Here is a 14,270-nt window from a genome sequence, read left to right as displayed (position 1 = left end):
GTGATGATCATAAAGAGGTAATTTAGCTTCAGTGGAATAGCAGGAGAATGCTAGATGTTAAGTTAAGAAGATTTTGTATCATATCCTTATTCTGATACTTATGAGATATATGACCTCAGTATGGTAATTTAACCTTTTGAAACCTCAGTTTCCTCACCTCTAAAATGGTGATAATAATACCTCCATTACTTTCATCATTGCGTTTTTTTTTTTTTTTGGTGAGGATTAAATGAAATAATGTATCTGAAAAAACTTTGTAAACCTTAAAGCTAGACTTGTAGACAATTTGGAGATGTGTCAGCTAGATAATAATAATGTACAGATCAGTAGATTCAAAACTGGTTCATTGGTAATACCCAAAGCATAATAATTAATAGTTTACTATCAACATGAGTGGGAATGAGAAGAAAAGGATTCCTATTGGAAAGTACCAGTAATCTGTGCTTGGTACTGTGCTGTTTAACCCTTCTGTCAATGACTTAGATAAAATAAAAGATGTCAAGCTTATCAAATTTTCAGGGAGGATACAGATAGAAGAGAGAAATCGCGTGTTGGATTGGCAGAATTAGGATCCAAATAGATACTGACAGGCTAGAACGTTGAAAGGAAATTGAGTAAAATGGATTATTTGGTATAAATGTGAAGTCTAACATTTGGGTTCAAAAAATTAACTTCACTGACTCAAGAGCAGGGAGTTATCACTAGGGTGTTATTTGCTTGGAAAAGATCCAAAAGCTCTAGTAGACCACAAGTTCAATTGTGATGCAAGACTGTGGTACAGCAGCCAACAAGTCCAATGTATTCTTGGATGGCAGTACTGAAAGTATGTTTTCTACAACTACTGAGACAACAGCACCATATACTTGGCCTTAGGTTGACCACATCTGTAGTAATTTGTACAGTCTTAGGTGCTACACTTCAGGAAGGATATTAATAACCTGGATGACAACCAAGATGGTAAAGAACTTGAAGTTCATGCCATAGAAGGATCAGTTGAAGGAACTGGAGAGGAGACCTTAAGGAGGCATAATATTTGTCGTTAACTATTTGATGGCCTGTGTTGTTTAAGAAGGAATAAATTTGGGGCAGCTAGGTGTCACAATGAATAGAGCACTGGCCCTGGATTCAGGAGTACCTGAGTTCAAATCTGGCCTCAGACACTTGGCACTTACTAGTTGTGTGACCCTGGGCAAGTCACTTAATCCTATTGCGTAGCCAAAAAAAACCAAACCAAAACAAAACAAACAAAAACAAAAAAAATGAATAAGCTTGTTCTGTTTGCCTCAGAAGGCAGAACTAGAATAATATTTGAATGTTGTGTAAAAGCCAAATGTAGCCTTGAGGTAAAGAGAAAATTCCTAACAATTGGAGGATTCCAAAAGTGGGATGAGCTGCCTTGAGAAGCAGTAAGTTCTCCCTTGTTGTATGTCTTTAAGCTCAATGACAACTTGTCCAATTTGATAAAAAAGGGTTCTAGTTCAGGTATGAATTGACTTTGATAGCCTTTGAGGTCTTTCTAACACTGAAATTCTTTTTTAGGATGACTTAAGAAATTTGATACAATCCAATCTTTTAATAATGCTAGTAAAATTAGATTCATTTTTTGAAATTTATTGAACAAACATTATTGTTGGTCTTTGTAGCCTGAATTTCTGTTGCATTTTCAGTAATGCTTAATGGTGTGTGTGTGTGTGTGTGTGTGTGTGTGTGTGTATGTGTATGTGGGTGTGTGTAAAGCTAAATGTCTGGTAAAGTAGGAAAATTAATGAGGTAAATGATTATAGTTTCCTTTCTGGTTTTTTTTTTAACTGAAAATATTGCTGCATTTCCTTTGTTTTAGAAATATTGTGTTAAAAGTCATGGTTGATTGAAATACAACTGGTTGAATTACAGAACCTCTATCTCTCCCCTCCAAAAAATCAATTAATAGCTTGTCATTTTGGACAAAAATCTTTACTGCCTTATCATAGTTCAACCCTGCAAATATTTTTACTTTAACACAAATATGTGGCTCTTCTCAGTTATAAAAATTGGCACTGTCTAGTTTATATCTTTACATTGTTTAAATCTGATCATGTCATTCCTTTAGTCAATAAATAAGTTGTTCCCCTTTTGGTTTTTAGGGAAAGAACACAACCTTCTCTTGCAGCATAGAAAGCCCTTAATAATCTGGCCCCAACCTATCTTTTTGGCTTCATCATATGTTTTTCCAACTCTGACACTGCTATCTAGCCAAACTGACTGGATTCCTCTTATATAGTATTCCATCTAACTTCTCCATTCCTTTGCACTAGCTGTCTCCCATCTGTAGAATGCATTCTTTCCTCACTCCTTCCTCATCAAATAATATTTTCTCTTTTCAAGGTACAGTTCAGGCAGCACCATCTGCATGAAATTTTTCCTCATCCTGCCAACTTCTCATGCCTTCCCTCACTATTTTGCATTTACATACTTTGTAATGATTCTCTGTTTCATCATATATATATATATATGCTTATATATCTATATATCTGTTAGAATATAAAACCATTGAAAATAGTTTTTTTTTCCCACCACACTGCCTGTAATACAATAGGTGCTGAATTAATGCTTGCTGATTGATTGATGTCCCTGCTATGTTGAGTGTGATCAATAAGGCTACCTTTATTGAAATGGCCGGTGACACATTGTTCAAAGGGATGATTAATATATTGGGTGATAAGATAATGATTCAAAAAGATTAACGACAGATTAGAATCATGGGCCAACAGTAGCAAAATGAAATTTTATAGGAATAAATGTAAATAAAAGGTAAATACTTGGGTAACAAGTATCAATAGTACCTGGCAAGTAGTAATCACTTAATAAATACTTATTGATGGAGAGTTGATTGAATTGGCCTTACACAGAATCAAAGGGATATAGCTTAATAGCATTTCTTGCCAAATAGACCTAAGGGTTTTTGTTGACATCAAGCTCAATATGAATACTCATAAAAACATGGCTACTGCACAAATGAGCTGAATTAATAGAAACCACATGTCCTTAATGAGGAAGGCAGTAGTCTCCATATACTCTGCCCTAGTCAGACTACACTTGATTTATTTCATTGAGGTTTTGACCCTGCAGTGTTCAAGGATCATTGATAAAATAAGGAGCATCCAAAGGTGTTGACTAGGGTGGAAAAAAAAAAGATTGAGAATCATATCAAAAAAGAAGCTAGTTGAAGGAATTTATTAAATAGAACATTACTGGAAAGGCCCTATGCACTTCTCCACCAAGCCTATTAAAGGTAAACAATTTTCTACTAAATAGATATTTTGGATCCATTCTGAGAATCTGTAAGCTGTGTGCACCTCTGAGACCACTGAGGTAAAAGTTTATTTCAAACATTCCAGATTCTATCCACTTTCTTCTCTAATGGGCTTTCTTTTAAAAGACTCTAATATGTCAGAGAAAAGATCATTTTTTCAAAATGCTGCTTGTTTCAAATTCATACTTTATCTTTTTTTGTACAGTCATGTCCAACTCTTCATGATCTTATGGACCATAGCACACCAGATCCTTCTATCCTCCACTATTTCCTGAAATCTGGTCAAGTGCATGTTCATTGCTTTCATGATGCTATCTATACATCTCATCTTCTGCCATCCCCTTCTGTTTTTGCCTTTAGTCTTTGCTATCATCAGGGTCTTTTCCAGTGAGTCTTGTCTTCTCATTATGTGGCCAAAACATTTAAGCTTCATCTTCAGTATTTGACCTTCCAATGAATAGTCTAAATAGATTTCTTCAGATATTGATTGATTTTATCTCCCTGCTGTCCAAGGGACTCTCAAACATCTTCTCCAGCACCACAATTTGAAAGCATTGATTCTGGGGCACTCAACTTTCCTTATAGGTCATCTCTCACAGTCATACATTGCTACTGGAAAAATTATAGTTTTGACTATACAGGCCATTGATGGGAATGTGATGTCTCTGCTTTTTAGTATGCTATCCAGATTTGCCATAGCTTTCCTTTCAAGGAGCAAATGTCTTTTAATTTCATGGCTGCTGTCACTGTCTACAGTGATCTTTGAGCCCAAGAATACAAAATCTGACATTGCTTCCATTTCTTCTCCTTCTGTTTGCCAGGAAGTGATGAGACTAATTTCCATGATCTTAGGTTGTTTTGTTTTTGTTTTTTGTTGTTGTTGTTTTTAAGCTTCAAGTCAGCTTTTACACTCTCTTCCTTCACCCTCAAGAGGCTTCTTAATTCTTTTTCACTTTCTGCCATCAGAATGCTGTCATCTGCATATCTGAGATTGTTGATATTTCTTCCAGAAACCTTAATTATGGCTTTTGATTTGTCCAACCTGGCATTTCTCTTGATGTACTCTTTGTTTAAGTTAAATAAAGTGACAATATACAGACTTGTTGTGCTCTTTTCCCAATCTTAAACCAATCAGTTGTTCCATATTCAGTTCTAACTACTGCTTCTTGACCCACATACAGGTTCCTTGTGAGGTAAGTAAAGCTCCTATCTCTTTGATACTCCTATCTCTTTGAGGACTTCTCACATATTGATGTGATCCACACACAAAGGCTTTCATGTGGTCAATGAAGCAGAATTAGAACTTTTTTTTGAAACTCCCTTACTTTCCCCATAATCCATTGAATGTTGGGAGTTTGGTTTCTAGACAGTTCATCTATCTTTTTGAAAATCAGCCTGCTCTTCTGGTGATTCTCCATTCCCATACTGCTGCAACCTAGCTTGTGGAATCTTAAGCAAAACCTTACTGTTATGTGAAATGAGAGCAATTGTCGAGTAATATTTTACCTTGTGTAAATTAATTCAACAAAGGTCCCAGGTGTTTTTATCATTGTGTTCAAAATGTAAAATATTGGCATTTATATTAAAAAAGCCATGTACTAGAACTTCACTTACACAGTAGTTATAATAATTGAATCAGGACACTCTTACTTTCTCTAAGGGCTTATAAAATAAAAGAGCCTACAACAGAAATGAGACATCTTTGATGTTTACACATCATATGTGAAAGATACAAATAGCTTTAGAGCAGTGATATGAAAGAAGAGAGACTTGAAGCAGTAAGATCCTTTAAGAGTCTATCACAATAATGAAAATAAAAGGGTCTGAAGGAATGTGGTAATAATGTGATTGGAAAAAATGGAGTGGATTCAAAAGATATGGTAGTAGAATTGGTGAGATTTAGCAACAGATTGGAGAAGGAAGGAATGAAGAATGGAAGGGAAGGAGGAAAAGAGATGTACAGAGAGAGAGAGGAAGAAGGAGGAGGAGGAGAAGATGATGACAATGACAGCAACAACAACAACAGGGAGGAGGGGGGGTTGGGGAGGGATGGATTAGAGGGAGCGAGGGAAGGGGTGAGGGATGGAAGGAGAAGGAGGAAGGAAACCAGCATTTAATAAGTGCTTGCTATGTGCTATCCATTGTGCTAAGTGCTGGTAATAGAGGGTAGGACTGCAAAACTAGGTGAGATGATGATGGTACCCAAAGCAGAAATAGGGATATTTGAAGGAAGGTGGCTTTTTTTTGGGGGGGGGATGCTGAGAATAATGAGTTAGGTTTTGCTTATTTTGCATGTGAGATGCCTATGGGTTGAGGGACATATAGATAGAAATTTTTAGCATACTCTTGGGGAAATATGACTGGAGTCCAAGAGAGATATCAAATATAGAGTTGAAAATCATCAGCATAAGACGATAATTGAACCCATGGGATCTGATTAGATTCCCATAACAATGGGGTATGGAGAGATAAGAGAAAAAGGTGAGGCCCCGGATAAAATCTTGGGGTATACATATGATTGGGGGGCAAGACATGAATGATAAGCTAGCAAAGGAGACTAAAAGGGAAACTATGGAGGAAAATTTGGTAGTAGATGTTGCTTAAAGCCCATCAAAGGGGAAATTGTTAATGATATTCTAAGAGTATCTTGTTATAATGTAGTTTCAAATAGAAAGAACTTACTCAGTAATAGAATACTTTAATATTGACAAAATAATTTCCTTTCTTGTGAAGTAGACGGTGGAAATTGTTACCGCAATTTTATAGATGAGAAACTTAGGATCACAAAAGTTAAGTTACTTAGCTCACAAAAATAGTAAAAGTCAAGGAAGGACTGAACCTAGCTCTCCTAACTACAAAAATAGCATGCTTTTCAAAATATTATGTTGTTACTCCTAATAGTTCCTTGGAGACATGTGGCTGAAGACCTTGAATGCCCATCAGCAATTTATAATTTATTTAGTAGGCAATTGGGAGGCAATAAATCATTATTTTTTATAAATGATGTGATTAGAGCAGAACACTGATCATGTTATTGAGCAGTGATGCAAAGGCTACTGTAGAGTGGGATATAAGAGTGTCAGGAAGAGAAGTTGGAAAGATAAGAGAATATTTCAGGAAAAAAAAAAGAAATGAAGTTCTGAATCTTAGAGGGAATGTGGTACAGCAGAAAGAATGCTAAATTCAGAATCCAAGAAACTTAGTTTAAATCCTGTCTTCTCCACTTATTTGGTTTATGGACTTGGACAATTAATTTAATCTCTCTTAGAGTTTCCTCATCTACAAGATTAAGAGATTAGACTAGATGATGTAAGAGATATTGTAGAGATGAAAAAGATAATTCTTGCAAACTGATTGGAGGATAAAGATAAGGAAAAGTAAAACTTATTTCTGATGGTATTACCTTGGAAAAATAAGAGCCTTGTGGTGCTATCAACAGAAATAAAGAAGATAAAGGAAAAAATAAATGCTTTGGAAGGAAGATGAGTTCTGTTTTAGACATTTTGAATTTGTGATGTCAGTGAGACGTCCTAGCCCTTCCAACAACTCTGTGGGATATGTACTAATATAATACCCATTTCCAAGTGAGGGAAGTGAGGGTTCAGGCACAGAATGGTTAAAAATATAAAACTGGAACTCTGGGGAGAACTGGGGGATTGAGATATATATATCATAGTGGTGATAATTGACTCCATGGGAGTGGGTGAGACCAAGAAGCAAATAGAGAGGAAAATGAGAGAAAATGACCAAGGTTGGAGCACTTACATCAAGGTTTCAGGAGAAAGTTGAGGAGCCAATAAAGGAGCAGAAGATCATTTAGAGTTGTAGGAAGAGATCCTGGAGTGTGTGGTATAAGGAAAATCAATGGACAAAAGGGTATCCAAAAGGAAGGGTTGGCCATTCATGGCAAATATTGAAAATAGGTCAAGGAGAATGAAGACAAAAAAAAAAAGTTTTCTTTTTTTTAGTTCTATTGTAGTTCATAGAATACTTGGTATGTCATGTGCCAGAAAGCAATTTCATTTGCTTCACACTCAATTAAATGACTTTAAGCAGGGGGTTGTTGTATTTTTGTTTTGTTTTGTTTTTGCTTAATAAATGTTTATTGATTCTGACTTTGATGCAGAGTGAAGTAAACAGGGCAAAGAAAACAATATACACAATTACTACAACAATGAAATAGAAAGAACAGTCACCATAAAACTGTCCAAAGTGAATGTAGCAAAATTACAAAGATTAAGCTTTTATCTAAAGAAGAGATCTGAGAAGATGCCTCCCTTACTTCTTTGTTTTTGTTAATTGTAAAATTTATTTACGCTAACATTTTAAAAATTTTGTAATACAAATTCTTTCCCTCCCTTGTGCCCCTCCCCCATCCAAGGCAAACATCATGTATCAATTACGCATATGAAGTCATGCAAAACATATTTCCATGTTAGTAATGTGGCAAAAAAATTTAAAAAACTAGAAAAATAAACTGAAAAAAGTAAACTTTAATCTGCCCTCAGAGTTCATCAGTTCTTTCTCTGGAAATGGATAGCATTTTTTCTTTATGAGTCCCTTGGAATTGTCTTGGATCATTTTTATGTAATCAATATTATGCGGATTTTGTCCCCTGGTTCTTTCTTTTATTTGGTCATAAACTCTTCCCTTATCCATAGATCTGACAAGTAAATTTTTGCATGCTCCTCTAATTTTACTAATGATATCGCTCTCTATGTATAAATAATTTATCCATTTTCACTTTATCTGGGTATACAGTGTGAGATGTTGGTCTCTACCTAGTTTCTGCCATACTACTTTGCAGTTTTTCCAATATTTTTTGTCAGATGATGAGTTCTTGTTTTTGTCCCAAGATTTGGATCTTTGGGTTTATTAAATACTAGATTACTATAATGATTTCTTATTGTGTGTTGTGTACCTAATCTATTTCACCGATCTACCACTTTGTTTCTTAGCCAGTACCAAATTGTTTTGATGATTACTGCCTTGTAATATAGTTTGAAATCTATATTTTTGGTAGCCTTCCTTCACTTTTTTTTCACTGATTTCCTTGATATTCTCAACTTTTTGTTCTTCCAGATAACCTTCATTATTATTTTTTTCTAGCTCTCTAAAATAATTATTTTTTATTGAAATTATAATCCTGAAATGGGTATGGATAATACAGTTTCCAAAAAGCACTGTCTCCTACACCTGGATCCAGCAAAGAAGTCCTTTGTAATCTCTTTCTAACCAGTTAACTGCCTGACCCCTTTACATCTCTGGCTCAGGAGCTCCCAAAAGTACCTATGCTGCTTTTGATGCTCTCAAGTGCTATAACTGGTTTTGCCACCACATGACTTCTAGGCATCTCCCACCCCAGTACTATAGACCTCTCCTTATAACCTCCTAAGGTATCTTGGGCTGGAAAAATCTCTCACCCTGACATTTTGTTGGCTCTGCTGCTCCAGAATGTGATTTAAGGCATTATTTTAAAGTTCTTAGGAGGAGAATGTTGTGAGAGCTCAGCTATAGTGTTTCCTGTACTGTACCATCTTGGCTTTGCCCACCCCCACCCCCACCCCTTCCATCAAGGTGTTGTAGTACTTCATAAATGTTATGTTGCAGTGTTTTCTTAGCTCAATAAGTAATGATGAACTTTATTTTTACAATGATTAAATAAAATTACTGTTTTCAGTTTTTTCTATACCAGAATAATGATGCTTTAAATAATAGCACTCTGAAGTTTGTAAGTCCTTATAACAACCCGGTGAGGTAGGTACTATTTATTATTATACCCATTTTACAGATGAAGAAACAAAGGGATTTGCTCAGGATCATATAGATAGGAAGCATTTAAACCTGTTATTCAAAGTCCAGCTTTCTCTTCCATGTCAACCTTCCTGCGTGGGTACCTCTATTCTATGGGGCACTAAGGTATTTTAGTGGATAGAGTGCAGAGCTTAAAGTCAAGAAGATCGAATTAAAAACTGACCTCAGACCCTTACTAACTGTGTGACCCTGGACAAGTCATTTAACCCTGTTGGCCTCAGTTCCTCATCTGCAAAATGAGCTGGAGAAGGAAATGGCAAATTCTAGTATCTTTGCCAAGAAAACCTCAGTGAGGTCACAAAAAGTCAGACACAACTGAAACATCTGAACAACAACAAACCTGTTCTACTTAACCTTGAATTCAATCCTTTAAAGCACTAAACATTCAGTTAATAAGGTGGGTAGATTGCTTTAAGACTGAAGTGTGCCTGGTTTACTTAAGAATGGTAAAGACTGCTTATTATTACTATTATTGGCCTAAGGAGATTTTTCTCTTAGCCCTCTCTGCTCATTACTTTTGAAAGGATATATCTGCAAATGGTTCATTTTTTAGGGGAGGGGGGAAGTGAGCCCAAGGGGATAACATATAGACCAGATAAAATTTAATGAATATTACCAAGGAGGAGATAACTGTGTGGCAGAGATAACTGATGCCTATGAAGAAGATATTTGGATAATAATAGAATGTCCAGGGGATAGACTAAGAAAAGAAAAGGTTCAATCTAAGTCAAAGATTGTGGATGGGAGGAAGAAGAAAAGAGACTCAAAAAGGAAGAAAAGCTTTAGATAGTCTTAGATAATCTTCAGGTCTTAGAAATAAAGTAGAATTGTGATCGGTTCTGTTTATCCATAGAAACAGGAAAATTAAGTAATGATCTGATCAACTAGCATATTAAGATCTCCAGTTTACTTTTGAGATCTCCTCCCATTGTAATTCAGAAGATAGTTGCTAAATCTCCAGGACCTTCTGGACTCTATAAAGCTGACCTATAGTATAAGTGTATTTGGACTTACTAAGACATGAGTCAAGAACTATTCAAATGAAACTCTGCTTGTGAATGTTTAATATTAAATTGTTCTTCTTTGACTCAAAAACCAACAATAACAACAAAAGTTTGAATTTCTCAGTAGTGCTGGTCTATTAAGTATTTTCTCCAAGAAAATAAAATTCAAGTAAGTTACTTGACATTTAACAGAGCAAACCCTGGAAATTCACTTTTTGTTATTACTTCACTGGCACTACAGCATTACAAAGGGAAAAAGAGCTCCAGAAAAGGCATGTTACAGCAAAAAAAAAAAATCTGCTTCAGAGGTGTAAACAGTATTTAAGCAGAGTTTTGCATTTTATAGATTAACAAAAAGGTCTACAACCTGAAAATACAATACTTCTGAATGCAGACACCCTTATTCCAGTAAAATATAACTGTCTAAAATCTATGTCAAAAGAAGTGACTCCTATTGAGGAATCATAAGTCTTTTAAATGTGAATTATAATTCCATCCTTATACCTACTAACAGCTTACATTTTATATATTCATGCAGTGAAACAAATCTGTGTTGCTTCCTTATTTCTCTTTCTTCTGGCTTATTCTCCTTCTCTCACTCCATCTACTTTCTCAATGAATGAAGTTGAGAAATTTTAATTTATAATACTTCACCAAAGCAAAAATGGTTTTGAATCATAATTATATTCTACCTTTTAACATGATAGAGGAGAGAATAGAATTCATCTCATGATACACTTCATGTTTCAAACACAGATCTCAAATGCCCCTGGGTTAACATACCTGCTATTGTCTGTAACTTACCAGATGTTTAAACATTTGTTAGAATAACTCCTCTGACATTTCTGTATTCATTAAAAAAAAAGAAATACCCAATCTATTTTCCGATGAATTAATTTTCTGCATAAGATAGGCTATTTGAGCTACCTCTGCTGGATTTTGAATTTCTTGGGTCTGCCAATGCAAGATCTCCATAGATACCATTTCATTTTTTGAAACCACATAATGATACCAATATTGGTAAATGGAGGGCAGATGTATTTGAAAGAATAGTTTCACTCTATAATTTAAATGATCTCTGATGGTAAAAAAAAAAAAAAAAGGTTCAAGATTTCCCCTATACTTATTCCCAACAAACGTATTTTCTAAATTCAACTTTTGTCTACATGACATGACTGAACCAAGAGATTTCTGAATAATTGAGTGGATTAACTGTGACTGCAATGCCAATCAGTATTTAATGTGGCCTAAATGAGCTCTGCCTGATTCTTTTTAGATACACTTGTATAGACACACTTTTCTTTTCCTACGTCCCAACAAAGCAGAATCTGAGAACCAGTAAAATGACATTTATGTAACAAAGAAACAAAAATATAAAGAAAAATGTCTCGCTGAATAAGCCCAACATTTAAGCCAAGCTATCTGTATATTATTTGTGTTTCCCATTTGACAGTAATAATTTACCTATCTATAGGCATTTGAGGTTTTTAACACCTATACTACTACAAAATGTTCAAATTGGCATCCCTGCCTCTATTCTTTGCTCCTTTCATTTTATCCTGTCTACTCATACCAAAATAATCATCTTAAAACACTACTTAAATTATGCCACCACTTCTTTGCCTGAGATCCCTCCTACTTACTATATCAAGTCTGAACTCCTCCATTTATCTTTCAAGCCTTTTCACAATCCATCATTTCTATACTTAGCCAACATGCCTTACTTCCTACTGCTCTTCAATAGGCAACCTCTCCCACAGTTTGGCAGATGTCTTTGCTCTGCTATTTCAAACCTAAGGCTTGGATTTTGGTTGGGTAGATAAGATTAGAGAAGCTTGAGACAAGGAGTCCAGACAGAACCACAGCACTGGGTAAAGACCAAGGCTTACTTATTCTATTAAGAAAGCCAAGAATCCTGAACCCAAGGGCTTTGGGAACAGCAAAACTTCCAGTTCTGTATCTATAGCCATCATCCTGGGAAGTAAATCCTGTGGAAGATGTGGCCTGGCAACTGTTCCTGCAGATGTTATAGTCACGTCTATTGAAGACTCAGACAAGAAGGTTCTTGTGACCAAAGTTTTTGGTACTGTCAGATGCTTCAACATCTGAAACTTTTGATTTTATCAGTGGAAATGACATTAAAATAGATTCATTACCATGAGCTTTACCAATGTACCCTAGAGGCCATGAGACCTTTCCATTGACATGCAGCTGAAACCTTCCATGTATGTTCTTTTTCCATTAGAATATGACCTTTTGAAATGCAAGGACTATCATAGTTTTCTTTTGTATCCCCTGGGCTTAACCGGGTTCTTTGCGCATAGTAATAATTAATAAATGCTCCATTCATTCATTCTAGGAATGGAAATGCAGATATGAGTCCAAAGGCATTTCTAACATTGGGAGTTCAGGACAAAGGAGAATGAACTCATTTGTTAATATAAAGATAGGCATAGCTTGGTGGTACAGTGGATAGAGCACTAGGCTTGGAATGAGAACTTATCTTCATGAGTTCAAATCATGTCTCAGACACTAGCTCTGTGACCGTGGGCAAGTCACTTAACACTATTTGTCTCAGTTCCTTGTTGCAAAATGAGCTGGGGAAGGAAATGGTAAACCACTTTGGTATTTTTGCAAAGAAAATCCCTAAACGGGGTCATGGAGAGTTGAACAGGACTGAAATGACTGAACAACAACAACAAAAGCTTCAGTCTAAGCTATTAACCTTGCAGCACAGCAGTTGCCTCTTTGTTGTTTATTTGTTAGTTAGAGGCAGCAGGACACACTGGATTTGCAATCAAAAAGCCCTGATTTAAAACCTTACCTTTGCTACTTATTATATGATGTTGGCCAAATCACTTAGACCCTCTGGGTTTCAGTTTCTTCTTTCTCATCAAAAATGAGGAAGGTTGCATTAGATAACCTCTCTGGTATCTTCCAGTCATAAATCTGTGATCCTGTTGCCAGGAGTTAGCAAAGTGCACAAATCGCAGTTCTGTCCCAAGCAAGGCTAGAGTACATAATTTTCAGAAATTAAAGTAACAGGAAAATAGTCAAATCTAAGTTGTTGTCAAGGGAGTCTAGCCTCAGATTTAGGGATATTCAATTATAGGAAAATATTTGTTTGGAGGCAGAGTATCTAACTATCGGGGGAAATGGAATAGCAGGGAGGAAATTCAGATACTGGGTGAATTGGGAAAACTGATAGAAGTCCAGATGCCCTGGAATGATAGAACAGGCAGAATTACTGAAATTCAAGAATGCAGTTATTAGAGAAATGAGGAAACAAAAATCAGTGAGACAAGTCATAAGAACATAGAGTGGTTTAATGCTGTTCAGAGACCAACTGGAGTGGGGTTTCATCCATTTCTCCCTGCCTATGACTAGGCTTGGTGGCAAAATAAAGGTTATAGTTTTCCATTCAGATAAGAATTAAGTGACTACACTTGCCCAGTTTATACATGTAGCAGGTGTGGTTGCTGTGTTGAGATGTTGAACAGGCAGCAGAGCTTTTACTCACTATTATTTTTCCCCACCTTTTTCTGGACTAGGCTTCTCTTCTCAATTCTTTCTTCACTAAGAAACTGTAAAAATGAAGCAATAACTGTTTTTCCTAGCTCTGAGCACCCATCCAGAGACTATGCTCTGGCAAATAATACCTCAACTTTAAATCTCTTTTCCTACCCAGGAGATCTCAATTGTCCCTTTCCATTCTATATTCAAATCAAAGAACTCATACTTTATGGATGCAGGCATTAATATAAGAGACAAAGTCAATATTTAGATGCAAAATAGGGAAACAAACTTTTAAGAAAATAATATAAGCCTTCTTCATACCCCCAGGAAGCATATCAGGCTTAAGTATTTTCAGGGATAGAGGGAGGGATAGGGAAGGGGGAAAGGAATGAAGGCCTCCATTTATAGCCTTTTTGGAGTTTAGTAACACTAAATCCATTCCAACATACTTTGCAATCTTCCTCCCTAGTGACAATACCTTTTGGTTTTCTGCTGCTTTTGACTTCCATGGCTTCTCTATTTCCCTTCCCACAAGTCCAAATGTTTGAAGGGCCTGACTGATAACTCAAACTCAGGTCTTCTCCTACTCCCAAAATTAGGACAAAACATATATATATATATATATATATATATATATATATATA

The 14,270-nt window shown here is 35.8% G+C and overlaps 1 protein-coding gene across 1 annotated transcript in view; it reads left to right on the top strand.

Moving 5' to 3' along the window:
- SEMA3A (semaphorin 3A) overlaps positions 1–14,270 on the top strand; it is a 596,670-nt gene that overhangs the window by 63,213 nt on the left and 519,187 nt on the right. The window lies entirely within an intron of this gene.

This window comes from Vombatus ursinus, unplaced genomic scaffold (assembly GCF_900497805.2).
Source record: "Vombatus ursinus unplaced genomic scaffold, bare-nosed wombat genome assembly UNPS02014830.1, whole genome shotgun sequence".
In the NCBI taxonomy this organism is placed as follows: Eukaryota; Metazoa; Chordata; class Mammalia; order Diprotodontia; family Vombatidae; genus Vombatus; species Vombatus ursinus.
Note: the sequence above shows the minus strand (reverse complement) of the source record. Positions and strands in the feature narration are given on the sequence as shown.